Source organism: Ambystoma mexicanum, chromosome 3q (genome assembly GCF_040938575.1).
Source record: "Ambystoma mexicanum isolate Mex_15411 chromosome 3q, UKY_AmexF1_1, whole genome shotgun sequence".
NCBI classification, from domain to species: Eukaryota; Metazoa; Chordata; class Amphibia; order Caudata; family Ambystomatidae; genus Ambystoma; species Ambystoma mexicanum.
In genome coordinates, this window is record NC_090926.1 from 822,334,706 (window position 1) to 822,350,460 (window position 15,755).

Here is a 15,755-nt window from a genome sequence, read left to right on the forward strand (position 1 = left end):
CAGGTCACTTTTAAATCCCTTGGCTTAGGTCATCCAGCATACTACGGACTGGGTGCAGGGTATCTACAGGAGAAGTTCCATCCGTATATGCCTAGCCACTCCCTCTGTTCTTCTGATGCTCACCTCCTGGCGGTTCCTTGATACTGACTTAGCACGACGGGTGGCCACTCGTTCACCATTTTAGCGGACAAATTATGGAATGCTCTTCCCTTCCCTCTTCGAGCTACTGAAGACAAGTTTGGGTTCTGCCATTTACTGAAAACTCATTTGTTTTAGGCAGCCCTTGTATTGTTTAACCTTCAGCGCCATGATGCCTTCGTCAACCGCACGCTTTAAAAAAAAAACATATAACATAACATAGGATGTGGAAGACGAATGTATGGGTAATGAGAAGTAAGGAGTGAAACATTTGTACAGGAAGAGCTGGTTTAGTAGTATGACATAGAGGGATGTATAGATAATGGACAATACTGTGATTTAAGTAATAGTATGAGGAAGGGGAAATATAGCAGTGATTGGATTGTTGTTAGTGAAGGTACATGACAGAGTGTAGTGTAGCAATGAAGAAGGAGAATAATGTTGGAAACTAGGATGAGGAAGAAGGTTGTTGTGGAACTAACATGAGGCAGAGAGATGTATATATGATAGGTGTGGTCGTATAGGTTGGTAGAGTGAGAGATTGTAGAACTGTGGGGTGTTGGTTAAATGATACATTGTGATTGGGAAGGGTTTTGTGGAAGAAGTATGTGTATATGATAGGGATTGTGTGATTGAGTATTTGTAGTGGTATGGGTTGCAGAGTGGTGGTGTTATTGAATAATGGAGTGGTGGTGTTATTCAATAGGGCGAATTGTTGTGCTATTATGGAAAAGAGTGTGATTGCTGGAATGGAAGTGCATAGTAGAAAGGAGTATAGTATGTAATGATAGTTTAGGATAATACACATGTATGTTATTACAATTATTGGTATATACGTGGCACATTAATATAATTACGTTGTAGAAATCGAATACTGTTCTTTCTTCTGTAGGGTTCTTTGGTAATAGTTTTCTGTAAATGTAAAAGAAAGGTAGTTAGCATGTGATAATTGTGCATTAGTGTAAGTAGCAGGACATGGCATTTATTATGGAAGCAGAAGTCATTAAAACAGCACGATGGCTCCTGCAGTGAGTTATGTTAAAGGGAAGCATAGTGGTATAGGAACGGGTGGTATAGTTTTGACAGAAGCAAGGCTATTTTTAGTTTTGACAGAGCCACCTATAAGCTAAAACGATTTTATAAGAGTACCCATAGGCAGAAATGGGACATGAGGAGGGACACCCAGATGCTATGTGCTGTTTGGTTGACAGGAAACATTAGCATCAAGATTTCCTGTTAAGTGGTTGCTAGTGTTCTTTAAAGCAGTTTCTTGAGTGTTAATGACTTGGTGCTGTAAAGCAGGTTTGTATTAAGAAAAATAAGCATTGGAAAAGGGAACATTTTTAGCTTACCTAGAAATATTTGCCATTTGCTAGGCACTGCTATCAGATAGCCACATACTTGCAACATTTTGCACCTGCTATCAAGTGCTAGTTGTAAAGACTGGATGGGGGTGTCTGTAATTCTGCTCTCTATATGGTAGAGGAGAGGCACAGAGGACCCCAGCCAAGATTCTCTATTCGGTAGCTATGGTTGAGCAATCAAGGCCTAGCTTCTCAGGAGGTGATGCAGGCTGGTTCTTAAGTACAGTGTAGTCCCCAAGCCCCCACAAAGGAATGTCCACACACTGTATTAGTTAAAACACAGTCTTTATATAATTAATATTCAAGGTTATGCACACTATCACAATAACTCACTTTGTGCTCAGAAAATCAATAATGGTAAATATATACAGTTCTAAAGTGGTGCCACAATTATTTTCAGATCTCATTAAAGTGCTTCAACTATACTGTCAAAATGTCACACAGATCAATAAAGAGGAAACCCGCAGTAGAGAGAGGAAGGAAAGCAAGAAGGTTGAACACTTGGCAGCATGCTGGCCCTGTACCACTAGACACAGTTCTGTGTGGAGATCCCCCCACCTGGGCAACCTGTAAAGCAAAGATGTATCACAAGCCCAGTCCATATATTGTTCTATGAGTCTTATTTCCCTCTACAATAGTTCTACGGCCCCAATGTACCTGGCGATGTGGCGTTCCTTGTCGGGGAATCAACTGCCCTTCTTGAGTGCCCTCCCTTTAAGGCAGGAGTCACGGGTCGTCGAACGTCCGACGGAGAACAGGGTGAGGTACGATGATGAAGAGGCAGCTTTGTTCCTAGCAGTGCTTGTTGACACGGAAGCGTAAACGTTCTGCAAGGAAGAGGCGTGCGGCGCACCTCAGTGTCAATAGTTCTGGACCGCAAAGAGTTTGAAGAACTGTGGCCCAGCAAGGGCGTCAAGTCGTCAGCATCTCTGTGGTCTTTGGGTGGCGGGAAACCCACCGGCGGATGCTCCTCGGCGAGTCGACGGTCAGGTCTTCTCCAGCGGGATACAGCGGCGACGATGCGGACGAGAGCGTCCTTGGATCTGAAAGTTCTTAGGCAAACGGGAGCATGGTGGCTACGGTCGGTGATGGCGGCCGGCGTCAGTGGCGGACAACAGTCTGGGGGCTTCTCTTTGGGACTCCTCAGCAGTCCCCTTCTCGGGTCAGCAGCCTGTCGAAGATCCGTCTACCAGGTACCTGGACTGGATAGCCTCTAAGAGCTTTATTGCGAGTTGGCACACATCATTTTGACACATGGCAAGTATTGTTTAGGTCTTTCCAATGTGCACCCTTTGACTAAGAAAAATGTAAGGGCCTCTGTGGCAATGAAAATACCTGCAACAAGTTTAATATAAAAATACTTTTATTTTCATTGCTCGTCACTGAGGGATCCAGTTGATGTGATTTGAGAACAGCAAGCCTACTGTAAACCCATCAATGACCAGCTGCCAGTTTATAGGCTTATAATATCTAAATCAGTATGAAACAAGCAAGAGAATAAGATGCCTTGATAGTAGGAACTCGCATCCTCCTGTACTTTAGCCTCTTGTAGTAGCTGCTGTTTTAAGGTTTTCTTAACCACTAGGAGCAATTCCTGAATTGTATCTCATAGCTAAGGCACACTTTTCCTGGCCGATTTTGATTCGGCCGGCAGGATTACTATACTATTACTACCTCCATAGGTATCAGGGCAGGGTTTTAGGCTTGTCATCCAATTGCAAGTGATGAGACTTGGGACTTGGGAGGGGGACTTGGAAAGGAAGTCATTAATGGTTATTTTGGTGTTTTTGATCCAAGTTGTATCCCCTGTGGTATGTTTGTTTGAGTTCTTTAGACTGCCTCTCTAATCTTCGCTTTTTAATGTACTCCTTTTAAAAAAGAGTTTCCTGTATATTTTCCTCTGTTCCTTTAACAGCCCACACATTTTAATAAGGATCCTTTCTTGTGTTGGTAGAAAAAACTTTGTGTGTTAAACGAATAAGTCTGTCTGATCTGTGGTCAGTCACCTTGTCTACTGTTTCTGTTTTCCAAGAACCCTTTCAAATAATGTGAGTCTAGAAAAAATACCTCTGTCTTTGTCAGTTGCATTACTGTTTTCATTCGCACCTAAGGCACTTTAAGCAAATGTGTCGTGTGCACATCAAAAGGTTACTCAACATGTGTCTTTGTTTGGAAGGAGTGGCGGGAGAGAAGATAAGGGGATTGTCTACTCTTCAAACTCTGTGTCAGAGATTGTGGTACAGCAGGAGCTCAAGGATGATGGCTGTCGGTGGTTCGAATCGATTGTGAGAAAGGAAAGAAGGTAGTTGAGGAGGGTAGCACTCTGTGTAGAAGGGAGTGATGATGGTCTAGGATGGCAGACGATAGACAGAGGATGTGGCTATCGGCCATGGGAAAGTTTTGGTGAATGCACAGTCGCTTGAGCAATACCTCAAGAAAGTGGGTAAGTATCTATAAAGAGCCTCATTACAAGTTTGACAGTGAAGGAAAACAGTGGCGATAATTCATAAACAGTACTTGACATGTTTTTACGTTTGAATCCACATTTCCTATGTATTACTGCAACCTGGATTGCAGCCACTAATAATATTATACCTGCATCACCTTCTACTTCTGCTACATCTTTTTGCCACACCCCTCATATTTCTTCTCGGGGAGGGGAACTTGTATTTTATATCACTCATGTTTTCCCTTACCCCTCATAATTTGACTCTTCCTTCTTTTTTCACCTTTGAATTTTCATACGTTGTCTTTTCTGCTGTTTCTCCTACATCTTCAAATTCATTTTTATTGATTTATCATCCACCTGGTCCTGTAACCTCATTTTGTGAGGACATTGATGTATTGTTGTCTTTTCTACTTCAATCTCCATCTCTTATCTACTCACTCTCCCATGTCTCTCTATTCTTGACTCTTACTATCTTGAGCCTCTTTCTACCCATCCTTCTCATATCTCTGGTTCCTGCTTGAATCTTATATTTACCTCCTCTATTTCTACATCCTCTGTGTCTTCCCTTCCGGTCTATCTATCAGACCATCAGTTCCTCTTGTTCTCAATTTCTCCTGCTCCTCCTTATAGTATACTCCCTCCTGCAACTTCTACACCTTTTATCTCTACTAGCGCCTCTAAATGGTGTCTCAAGCATCATTCTCCAATCTGATGGCAGATGAAGCTGCTATTGCCCTTTCCTTTGCACTTTCAACATCTCTAGACTCACTTTCTCCTGCTTCATCATTTCACCCCTCACGTAGACCCCCAGCATTGGCTTTCCTCCCATCTTTGCTCAATGTGACGCGTCCTTTGGCTGCTAGAAAGAAGCTGGTTAAAACACTGAAAACACCTGGGAATTACACTTATGTGTCTTATCATGCTCTTTACGATAATTGTCTTCTCACGGCTAAAAAATCTTATTTTTGTGATCTACTTCATTCACAGTCTTCTCATCCTAAGCGGCTGTTTCAAATTCTTTCTTGGTTACTTTCAACTCATATTCCAGATCCTTCAACTAATTCTACTCTTACTGCCACAGATCATGTCCTTTATTTTACTTCTAAAGTTTCTTCTTTTCATTCAGCTATTGAATCCTCTCGCACTCAGGTTTGTACTTTGCCTTCTGTTCCACATTTGGTATTTCTTAAAGAAATATTTTCTGGATTTACTCCTATCACTTTTTCTCTCCTTGCTCTTTCTCATCCAACCTTCTCTTCATTGGATCCTATACCATCTGCGCTTATACCTTAATTCTGTCCTTTACTTGTTCCTTATCTTACTATTTTATTTAATTCCGACTTGTCTCTTCTGTATTTCCCTCTTCATTCAAGCATGCTACTATTATTCTGATTTTGTAAAAGCCCTCTGCTGATGTATCTTCTGATTCTAATTTCCTTCCTATTTCTCTCTTGCCTTATCTTTCTAAAATGCTCGAATGGATAGTCTATACTCAGGTTTCCACTTTTATTTCTCGTAATTCTATTCTCCCCTGTTTTCAATCCGGGTTTCGTCCAGGATATTCTACTGAGACAGCTCTTCTGTCTGTCCTGGATTCTGCATTCTGCACATCTTGCTAAACAGTCTTCCTTCTTATACTCCTGGATCTTTCTGTTGCGTTCGATACTGTTGATCACACACTTCTACTGTCTGTGCTCTCCTCTTTTGATTTTTCTAGTTCATTTCCACACTTCACAGATGACATTCATGTTAAACTTAGTTTTTGTTTACTGGCTATCTAATCCTCAATGTCAGATCACTTTTTAGTTCTTAATGCTGCAATAACTGAGGTTAGTTTCTTTCCCTCTTCTAATATTTCTTCCTCTTATTCACCTTCTTCCATATCATTTCCCCTGGCTCAGTTATCTATTTCATCAGTGGCTCGTAACCTAGGCATTTTCTTTGACTCAGATCTCTATTTCAAGTATCGTCTCTCATTATCTGCTCGTTCCTGTCGATTTCATCTGTATAACTTCTGCAAAGCTTGTCCTTTTATGGCTTTTAAAGCCACAAAGTTATTGGTGTCTGCTTTAATCTTTTCACAGCTCTTTTATTGTTCTTCTGCACTCTTTGGACTGCCTATATCTGGTTTGGCTCCATTAAAATCAGTTCTTAATGCCTCTATTCGTGCTCTTTGTCTGCTTGTTCCTCGTGATACTATTTCTGCTTCTTTGGCTAAACTTGGATGGCTTTCTTTTCATCACTGTCTAAAAGTTAACTTTTTATGTTTAGTCTTTAAAGCTCTTCATGGGCTTGCTCCCCCTATCTTTCTTCGCTTGTTTCCTTCTATCTTTGCTCTCGCTCACTTCATTTTCCATTTCACTATCTTCTTATAGTTCCTTGTCCTCCCTCTGCCCAATCTCATTTTCTTTCTTTCTCTCTCTTAGCACCTATACTCTGGAATTCACTTTCTCTTCGCTCTATTACTGCTTATTCATCCTTTTGGGTCTCTACGATCCTACCTTTAGGCATCTAATAAATGAGAGTTTTTTGCAATTGTTGAATTATTTTGTGTTTTAAATATCAATCTAATTATTTGTAGTGTTTTTGTTCCTATGTTCAGTGCTTTGGTGTAAGGCGCGATATAAAACAAACTAAAATACACACAATAAAACCATACAATTGCATTACCACCACTTTTACCGCATTACCAAATGATAGGTCTTGGCGGATTTACCACTGGCGGAATTACTGCATGGTAAATCCACTGATTTTTAGAGGAAAGGAGGCAGATTCCTATCTGCAGGAAAAGCGGTGGTACCTGCGCGGTAAATTCACAGATTTCTGGAGGTAAAAGCCATCATTACAACTTTGGCCATGAAGGAAAAGAATTTACAGTAATTTCATTCCTGCAACTTTTTTCCTGCCCTGCCAAACTTGTAATGAGGCCAAACGTCTCTACCACCTTTCACTGTGCCGCTCTAGTTGTATTTCTGTTGATGGTTTGTGCAAAAATGTTCAGCACATGGTGAGTCTGTTGTGTGGCATTCCGAGAGATTCACCTACTGTTTCCTTCCACTAAAGGTTGTGTTCCAATAGAGATAGTGATAACCTGTGAATTTGTCAAATGTTTCAGTGTAGCGCTGCATGATGGTAAAAATGTACATCTTGTCTGCAATTGAGGGTTGATAGGCTGCTCTTCACATTCCCTTTAGCTAGGCAAGTGGATATTGATGTATCAAGCCTACATTTGTCTTCCCTCACAAGACTCTTTTGCATGTATGACAGGTGGCAAGATATGTATATTGCTTCTCCAGCTTAAAATATCTCAACATGGCTGAATGTTTGGGAGGGATCACACAAGCCCTAGCCCATCCTCCTTCTTGGGGTCTGCTTGGAATACGTTGGAGTGGATTCTGTGTGAATGCTATTCACTTAGGAGCAAGTGTTGTTGACATGACAGTTTTTGGAGAATAGTAAACACTGGTGTACAAGGAGAGTCTGATGCATACTTCCTGTGGACAAAGTTTGTACTTGATGATGGCTTGCTTTGTTAATGCCGGCACCCTCTTGCTTTGCCTTTTTGTCTTCTTCTCTATCTGTGGTGTTGACACATTAGCAGTGTCTGAGTCTATACCTTGAATCAGGTGATGCAGCATAATCTGTTCACTGTTCTACATTGTCATTTGTTTCCATGGAAATCGGAATTGGGGAATTTGCAGAGCTCACTTCTTCGCCTTCATTGGTTGATAGCACTCTTTGTTGCAGAGCTAATGTCATGTCTGTTCTTGCTTGTTTTGGTTTATTCTCGTATTGAACATCATCTGGAACCTGATGCATGTGAACAGTCGATGCATACATTTGTTCTAATTCACCAGATTCCTTTGATGCAGACTCTGTTCTTTCCAAAGGAAGAGATCTGTGGCTACTGATTCGCCTGCATTGCTGCTGCAGAACTCATGCGCTATCTGTGATTCTCCAATACAAGCAACACCAGATGTAGCAGGAGAAAATACCAAAACAGAAACAGTATTTTACTGATCCTTCTCCAATCCCCTACCACATTTGGATTGCAGTTACTTCAGACATGTTCCTTTAATTCACACTTCCCTTCAATAAATGCACATGGGTTCAGTTTTCAGTGCTGTGGCCTTTACCTATGCTTACAAAATGCACGCTGGTGCTCAGTGCTTTGGCCTTGTACATGTCGTATTCTCAATGCTTGGGCATTCACCTATGCCAGCAAAATAAACTCGGGCTCTCAATTATTTATCCTTCTCTTCTGCCACAGAGTGTATGTGGGCTGCTCATTGGTATGGCTTCAAAAATGTCAACCTGTTTCCCTTTCTCTACCTAAGCCCAATTTAGGATTTATTTCTACTGTAAATGAGCTGATCCTTCTTCTTCAGATGCCAATCACTGAGTGTCCCAAGTTTCTACCTACCTATTTTGGTGTAGACACTAAGCCATATCCATTAGAAACACATCATATGGGTGAAAACCCACATCTTGGGGAAAACCTGTAAAGTTAGACCTCAGCAAATCCATGCAAATTCGATAGGTTCACATTTTGCATGAACCACCGTCTCTCCCCTGTATATTCACCACAACCATTAATTAATGGGATTTGAAGTTGTTTTATCTTCGCCAAACAACACCAAGAATACTTCTCTATTTGAGCTTGCCGTACACCAAATCCTGATGCCTGAAAGAACCAACTAGGGAATGACTTCCTCTTGATCCAGCTACACATATGTCACTTCAACTGCTGAAAAAATGTTTCTAACTGGAGCATTATTTTCACTTTAAAATTGATTCATGGAGGGCTCACAATCATCATCATCCAGTGTTTGGAACCCACTTTGGATATCACCTACAACCTGTTGCAACTTGAGTGAATTGAAATTCACTTTCAATCCTAAGCTTTATTTTGCATTGTCCCTCTATCTAAGATAGCCGAGATCCACATTTGGGTAAGACTGACTCTTGATCTAAATCCTCTAATATGCAAATAAAACATTACATCATTACAAATAATGATTGCATATTTGTTATCCTCTTATCCAATTTAATTGCCATGTCCAATATTATAAAGTTACTAAATGCATCTGTCTACAAGACACATGGGCACTAATTAGTATCCTTACAGGGTTTTGTTACTTACCATACACCGGTGACACAACGTCTGAGGGGTACAGCAAGTGATGGCCGCCTAACTTGGATAGAACCTACCATCAACTATAAAGTAGAAGTGTTCAATAGAGGAACCAATGATGTGCAAGAGATACACCTACGGGAAGGGTGTGAACCAAATACCTTGCTGCTAAATATACATTAGCGGTCAGTACCCCACATCAGCGCTAAAGTACACCTATGCTGCATGCCATTATAACCTCCTTTGTATACTTCCATACACTATAGAAGTCTGAGTTGTGTCAACATATTGGTATGGTTGATATGAGGACCACTTCCTGCATACCCCCTTCGTTTCTGTTGAGACCTGGCCTAGTTGACATTTTACACCACTTGTATCTCTTACCGACCTCCTGGACAAGGTAAATCCTTTGGTTGCATTCCCACGCCAGGAAACTTGGGAGGCACATACAGTGAAATCTTTCACCTCCAATGAACAAGGTCTGGTTCCAGTGCAGCCAGCACAGAGGCCTGCTGGCACTAGGGTCTCCAAGGACAAGGTAAGTACTTTGGTTGCACTCTCCCTCCAGGGATCTTCTGCATGCACCTGCAGTGCATCCTTCACCTCCAATGACCAAGGTCCTGGTTCCAGTGCAGCAAGCAGTGATGCCTTGACCTAACAGCAGTCACCCCCACTGTACCCTGGGAAGGGTTATGGGACAGAGTTCTCCTCAGTTTTGGAAGCTTCCTGTCTTCAACTCTATGGCAGTTGACTTTGGAATAGACTGCACTGCCAACATAGGTACAAACATGTATCCTTCTTCTCCTGATAGAAAGATGAATTAAGGGAGGAGTGGGAAGCTTTTTCCTTAAAACGTCAAATGTAAACAGAGATTGAATAAATTCAAGCCTGCTGTAAGGAATCCAAGCCCTGTTGCTGTAACAAGGGTTCCTTGCCTTCTTGCATAATACCCAGAGTGCTTTGTTTCACAGAAAAGTAGGGGTGGGTGGACCGGATGGAAAGAGAGCCTAAAAGAAAATCAAGATTGTGAGCCCCTTTATCTTGTTGTAAAACTAATGACAAACTTGGGTTAATATCAGGGTGTTCGTGCACTATGGTACCCTCTAATCTATAAGAATAAGGTAAGCTGCAACCCTAGTTGAGATAGGTGTTGCGCCACACCTCTTATGTAAAATAGATACGCAGTGAATATCAACAAATATGATTGCCCTTTACCAAAGTTTGCATATCTTGAATTTTTGATTTCCAATTATTGTCAATTACCACTCTTGTCATAACACATGCCCTATATTGGGTGTGTTTACAACATATATTCAAACATATATATAAACAAGCTATCATGCCCTTGAGATCATGCCCTTGAAAAGTATAGTGGAGCCATGTTTGAACATCTAGGTCTTTCTCAGGACTAACTCTCTAATCAAGGCACTTGCTGGTAGCATGACAATCCATATTGCAAAAATAAGCTAAACCAAATGTCTTGCAATTATATGAAGATAAAATAACATTGATCACAGATCAATAATCAAATTCCACATTATAATGATAAAAAAACACCAAACCGGAAACAAGAAATAAAATGTTAAAAGTTGGCTAGTTTCTATTGTTATAATACTACATTTCCTTAAAGTCAAAACCACCTTTTCTGTCAGATAACAATTTATGGTCCTCAGACCTCTTTAATACCTTGTGCATTAGAGGAACATCATCCCCCACGACACCATTATGTCATGCACTATGTTAGACTCGCCATAGTGTTTCTTTGCCTAGTTACTATCATTCCATCTGCGGATTAGGAAGTGTCATGAACTTAATCCAGGTGATAATGTTCCATGTTTAATGTGCAAGATCGTAACTGATCATATCTGAACCAGACCTTTACCTAACCTCATTATATGTAGGTCATGAAATAAGGACAGTTCTGGTGGACACATGATTTTTCAGCACAGAGACAATATGCTCCATGAAACCTGGGCCTCTAAGGAGATCAAGCCCCATTCATATTTCAAGGTTGACATTGGTAAACAGTTAGGGAGGATGAATGTACTTGTCCAAATCAAGCCCTCCATCTTAGTCCAGAGATGTTTTTCATATTTCATTATAAGCTCAGACCCATACAGAAGGCTTGGAATGACTTTCATCTTTAGTAAGTTTGAAGTATGTTTAAAGGAAAATTAAAGAACCTGTTTATTAATAATCTTTATTTGGGGAATGAGTTTCATGTTCTTATTACGCAGCTTGGTTGCCACAAGAGAAGGCATAGGCTTGTTATCAAAGGTGAAGCCCAAATAAGTGAATTCATATACGACTTCCAGTTTCTTGTGATCCAAATACCAGGAACAATTGTGTCACTGTTTTATTTTTCCAAACTTTAGGATTTTAGATTTTTTGCAATTGATTTTCAAATGATTTCCATCCATAAAGTCCTGTAGGGCGTTTAGGCTTCTTTGAAGTCCAATTGTGGTTATGTCTAAAATCACTAAGTCATCATCGTAGGCAAGATAGTGTATCTGCTGCTCTCCCAATCCAGGCGGGAATTCTTTAGCAGCTTCTAGCTTTAATCCCAAATCTAGCATATAAAGGTTGAAAAGTGCGCGGCCCAAGACACACCTCTGCTGAAAACCCCTATGGGCTTCAAGGCGAATGGAAATCCTGCCAAGTCTATTCAATATAATACTTTTCACTGTATTAGAGTAAAGTTGTACAATAAAGCTTAACATACTTTTGAACAAACCCCAGGTCTTAAGCTTTTTTCAAAGTGTATACCTATTGACCATATCAATGGCACTTGAGAGTTCAATAAGGCCCACTTTTTTTTCTAAGGAAACCTGTTGAGGTGTGCAAGCAAAAGGCCATTTTGTTGTGTGACCACACCTTTACAAAAAACCTGATGGGAACTTGTCACAGTGCTTAGAGGCCTTGGGTCAGTCATTCAGTTATGTAAAAATAATAGATGCAAATACTTTTCCCACCATGTCGAGAAGAGCAATTGAGTGGTTATTGGCTGGATCTTGTTGATTGCTCTTCTTGAAGATTGGGACAACATATGACACTTTCCAAGAGGTAGGAATAGTCCCACATTGAAAGATGTTATGAAACAGTACTGACAGAATGAGGTCTATGTAGTGGGATATATTGTAAAGTGAGTTTAGGGAGACCATCAGGCCAGCTGCTTTGGAATGCTTAAGCTTCATAATGCACATACATATATCATACCATGACAGATCCAAGGTGCAAGACCTACATCAGTCGTAGATGTGTTCCCTGCAGTTGCAACCAGGGTGCTGAATAGAACTGTAATGCTCCCTCCAGGTGATTTCTGCAATGGGATTTATCAATGCATCATCACAATTTGCTTCTATTTAGATTGATACGTAACATAACATTACAGTTTTGGTCCCGAGTAGGCTATTTATAATTGTTGAGAAAATTTCTATATTGTTGTTTCATTGTTTTCAATAGAGTCAGAACATCAGGAGGATTTTCTTCACACAGCCTTGTAGATTCCTTTGTGATACATTTTTAGCTTCCTGTATATTTCCATCAAAGGTATGTCTTACATGTCTGAATTTAGGTCAGGTCTATATTGGACCACATTAGATGTCTAAATGGTATTGATACATTGTCAACCCCAAACAAGTACTTTCTTATCTCCCTCAGTCAATGTGTCTAGGAAGTGTTGAATATGTCAATCACCTTCTGCCTCCACATAAGGTGCCCACCCAATTCATTGGTAGAGAGGTCCTGTACACAGTTAGGTATTTTTTGTGTTTGAGGAAACAGAAATGAACACACCACTAAATTTGGACTGCTGCCATTTAAACTCAGTACAAACATCACGTAGAGCTTGTGACAAAAATATATAGTAAATTATAGAAGCTCTGCAAAGTTGTATTTTAGTTTAAATTAGTATTAATTGCACTATTTAGGCAGAGTAGGTTGCATGCCCCCCATGAGGTAGCACCATACCCACCCCTTTATGTCTGGGCACCCCGACATGGATTTAGTTGCTGCAGTCCCAATTCAAGACACCTGCCAGGATGATGTGATCTGAGATGCTGTTACTTGTCCAGTCTCTAATGAAAGTAGCTTGCGAGAATGAGAATTTTTCTATAAAACAAAATGTGATAACTCTATTCCAAGAATACCAGGATGGCCAACTGATAGTATTTTACAGGCGAAGCCTAGATCATTTTTGATAGCTGTTATAAGGCCCCCAAATGGATGCCCACATTTTCCTTTCAATTCTAGCTGCATATAAAGGGAATGGTTGCCTAGATTAAAGTCTACTGTAAGATTATGAAATGATAATCAGTTAAACAAACAATATCATAACCTGAGTTATAAAATTAGTGGTTAAAATCTCTTATGGTTCAAACTAGGACTTCTAAAGTTTGTATCCTATACCTCTGCCATTGAGGAAGGTTGATTTCCATTGGTCAAAATCTCCAGTAACCAGGACCAATCTGGTCCATTACCACAGAATGCATATTTGTAATCACCATTGGTGATGACTCTTAAGTCAGACGTGTTATTTAAGCAATAGGCCCTGAGCAGGGGGACATTACCACTTCAGGTAATACCACAGGGCCCATAGTTACCTGAAGTGGTAATGCACCCCCTGAAAGGGGCCTATTGCTATTAGTACCCTGGCCCATAAGACAGAGGTACTAATAGCATTCATTTTTATTCTGTTCTGAAACGCTCTGGGGTTTCAGAACAGAAAAATGTATATTTTTAAAATGGCCGACAGGGAAGGGAAAACAAAGTCCATTTTCCATTTCCATGGCGGCTATTGAAACAAATAGAAAAAAGTACACAAAAAATGGCCGCCATGGAAACAGGAGAAGGAACTACTCGTAGTCCCTTCTCGCTTTACATGACAGCTTGTTCCTGATCAGGAGCGGACGCGCCTGGTTCACAAGTGTTTCCAGTTTGTTTGTTCCCGAAATGGACATAAAAGAAGGTAAGTGAGGGTTGGAGGGCAGGGAGGAAATTCTGTGGATGGCTGCGGGGGTAGGGGAAGACTTACCTCATTCCCCGGCGAGGGGAGATGGCGGCCACTAGCCCTGAGGAGGCTCAGTGCAGCAGGATTACCATTTGGTAACGCCTGCATTCTGAGCCCCCCCATTGGCTGGGAGGCCACCACACCCTCCTCGCTGGGTACAGGTGCGTCATTTGACACTTTAAAAAAGTTATAGTCCATGATCAGCAGGGCGTCCTTCTCCAATAACATCATGCCATATATAGTTGCAAAATCACTGTGTCAGTTCTTTGTGAGTCATAGAATCCAATTTGTTCGAAGCCTTTAGACAACAGCAATCTAAGGTAAGGTACATACAAGGGCAAATTTGAGATATTTGCTCTGTTGAAAACCACTGACGAGTTTTTGTTTAAGATGTCCTCCAATCCTAATTTCTTTGGTGAATATTGTAGCTGTGTTGTAATTTCATGGTCTTTTGCCACCTTAGGTCACATCAATGAATGATGAAAGAGGGGCTTAAAGGTTGAGTTTGTGTGGCCAGAGATCTGCATGTAGGCAATCGTATTCATGGGATCAAATAAGCAGAACACTGATGCATTCTTTGAGGCTCATCATTTGTTGATGTAAGAGTAATTTCCATTGGTTGTTCATTATCTTGTTGGAATGAGACATCTTCATGTACTGGGAGGTCCATCAGTGATACTCGCTTGGTGTTGTTGGGGGAGATTTCCCCATCTTTTCTTTAAATAAGGGATAATGGTGTCCACATTGTTTGCCCCATTTGGCGCTCCCTCAGATATCAAAAAGTTAGCAGAGCCTTTGATTTTGCATTTATGTTTCACCTTTATTCTTGCCCTTGTAGCACCCGTCGCATCTATTTGTAGATTTGTCAGCTGGGATTCTTTTTCACTTGTGTCTCAGGTTCCATCGCATGGTGACTTCCTAATGGTCCCAAGGAATTTACAAGAGTATCAATTTGCTTTCATTGGTAGATTCTTTATGTTCTAAGTTTTTTTTGTTGTTGAAGATTTTACTATTTTCCTGTTCTTTTTTTATTAGTTAGGGGAATAGGGTTCTCCCTGAGATTTTCTTGATTGTTTGTACACTGCGATAGAACATCAATCTCCCTTACTGAATCCTCAAGGTAATTTTCAAGAGTTGTAGTTATTTGATCAAATGGGCACTCATTTGGAGTCTAGCATTGCTGGACTTCTAAGGGGAACTCCATGCAGTCAACCACTCCCGCCCCCCTCATTCTTTTGGCCGTTCGCTTGTTAGGGCTAGAGTCTTTTGTGAGTAAAAACCCCTCCATTAAACTCATTATTTAATGGATAGTTGCTAATATTGTTTTATTAGCCCACATGTCCTGGCTAATATTATCATATACCAGGGAGGTCAAAACAAAATTGACTGCAGATAAGGTATTTGCACCTATTGAAACTTGCCTGATGACAGAGGTGGTTCTTGTGATCTTTGCCAGCTAATATCGTCTTCATTGATAGAATCCGGAGATGATATAGAGCTCATTGAGTGAAGGTGACATAGTAAAAGCGTGACCGTGTTGGTGGGCTCAAAGGAGAGGTTACAGAGCAAATGAATATCCTCATCATAAAATAAAGCTCCAATATACTAGAGAGATTTAGAAGGATGTAACAAATTCATGCCAAATTGATAGACTGTGATGTA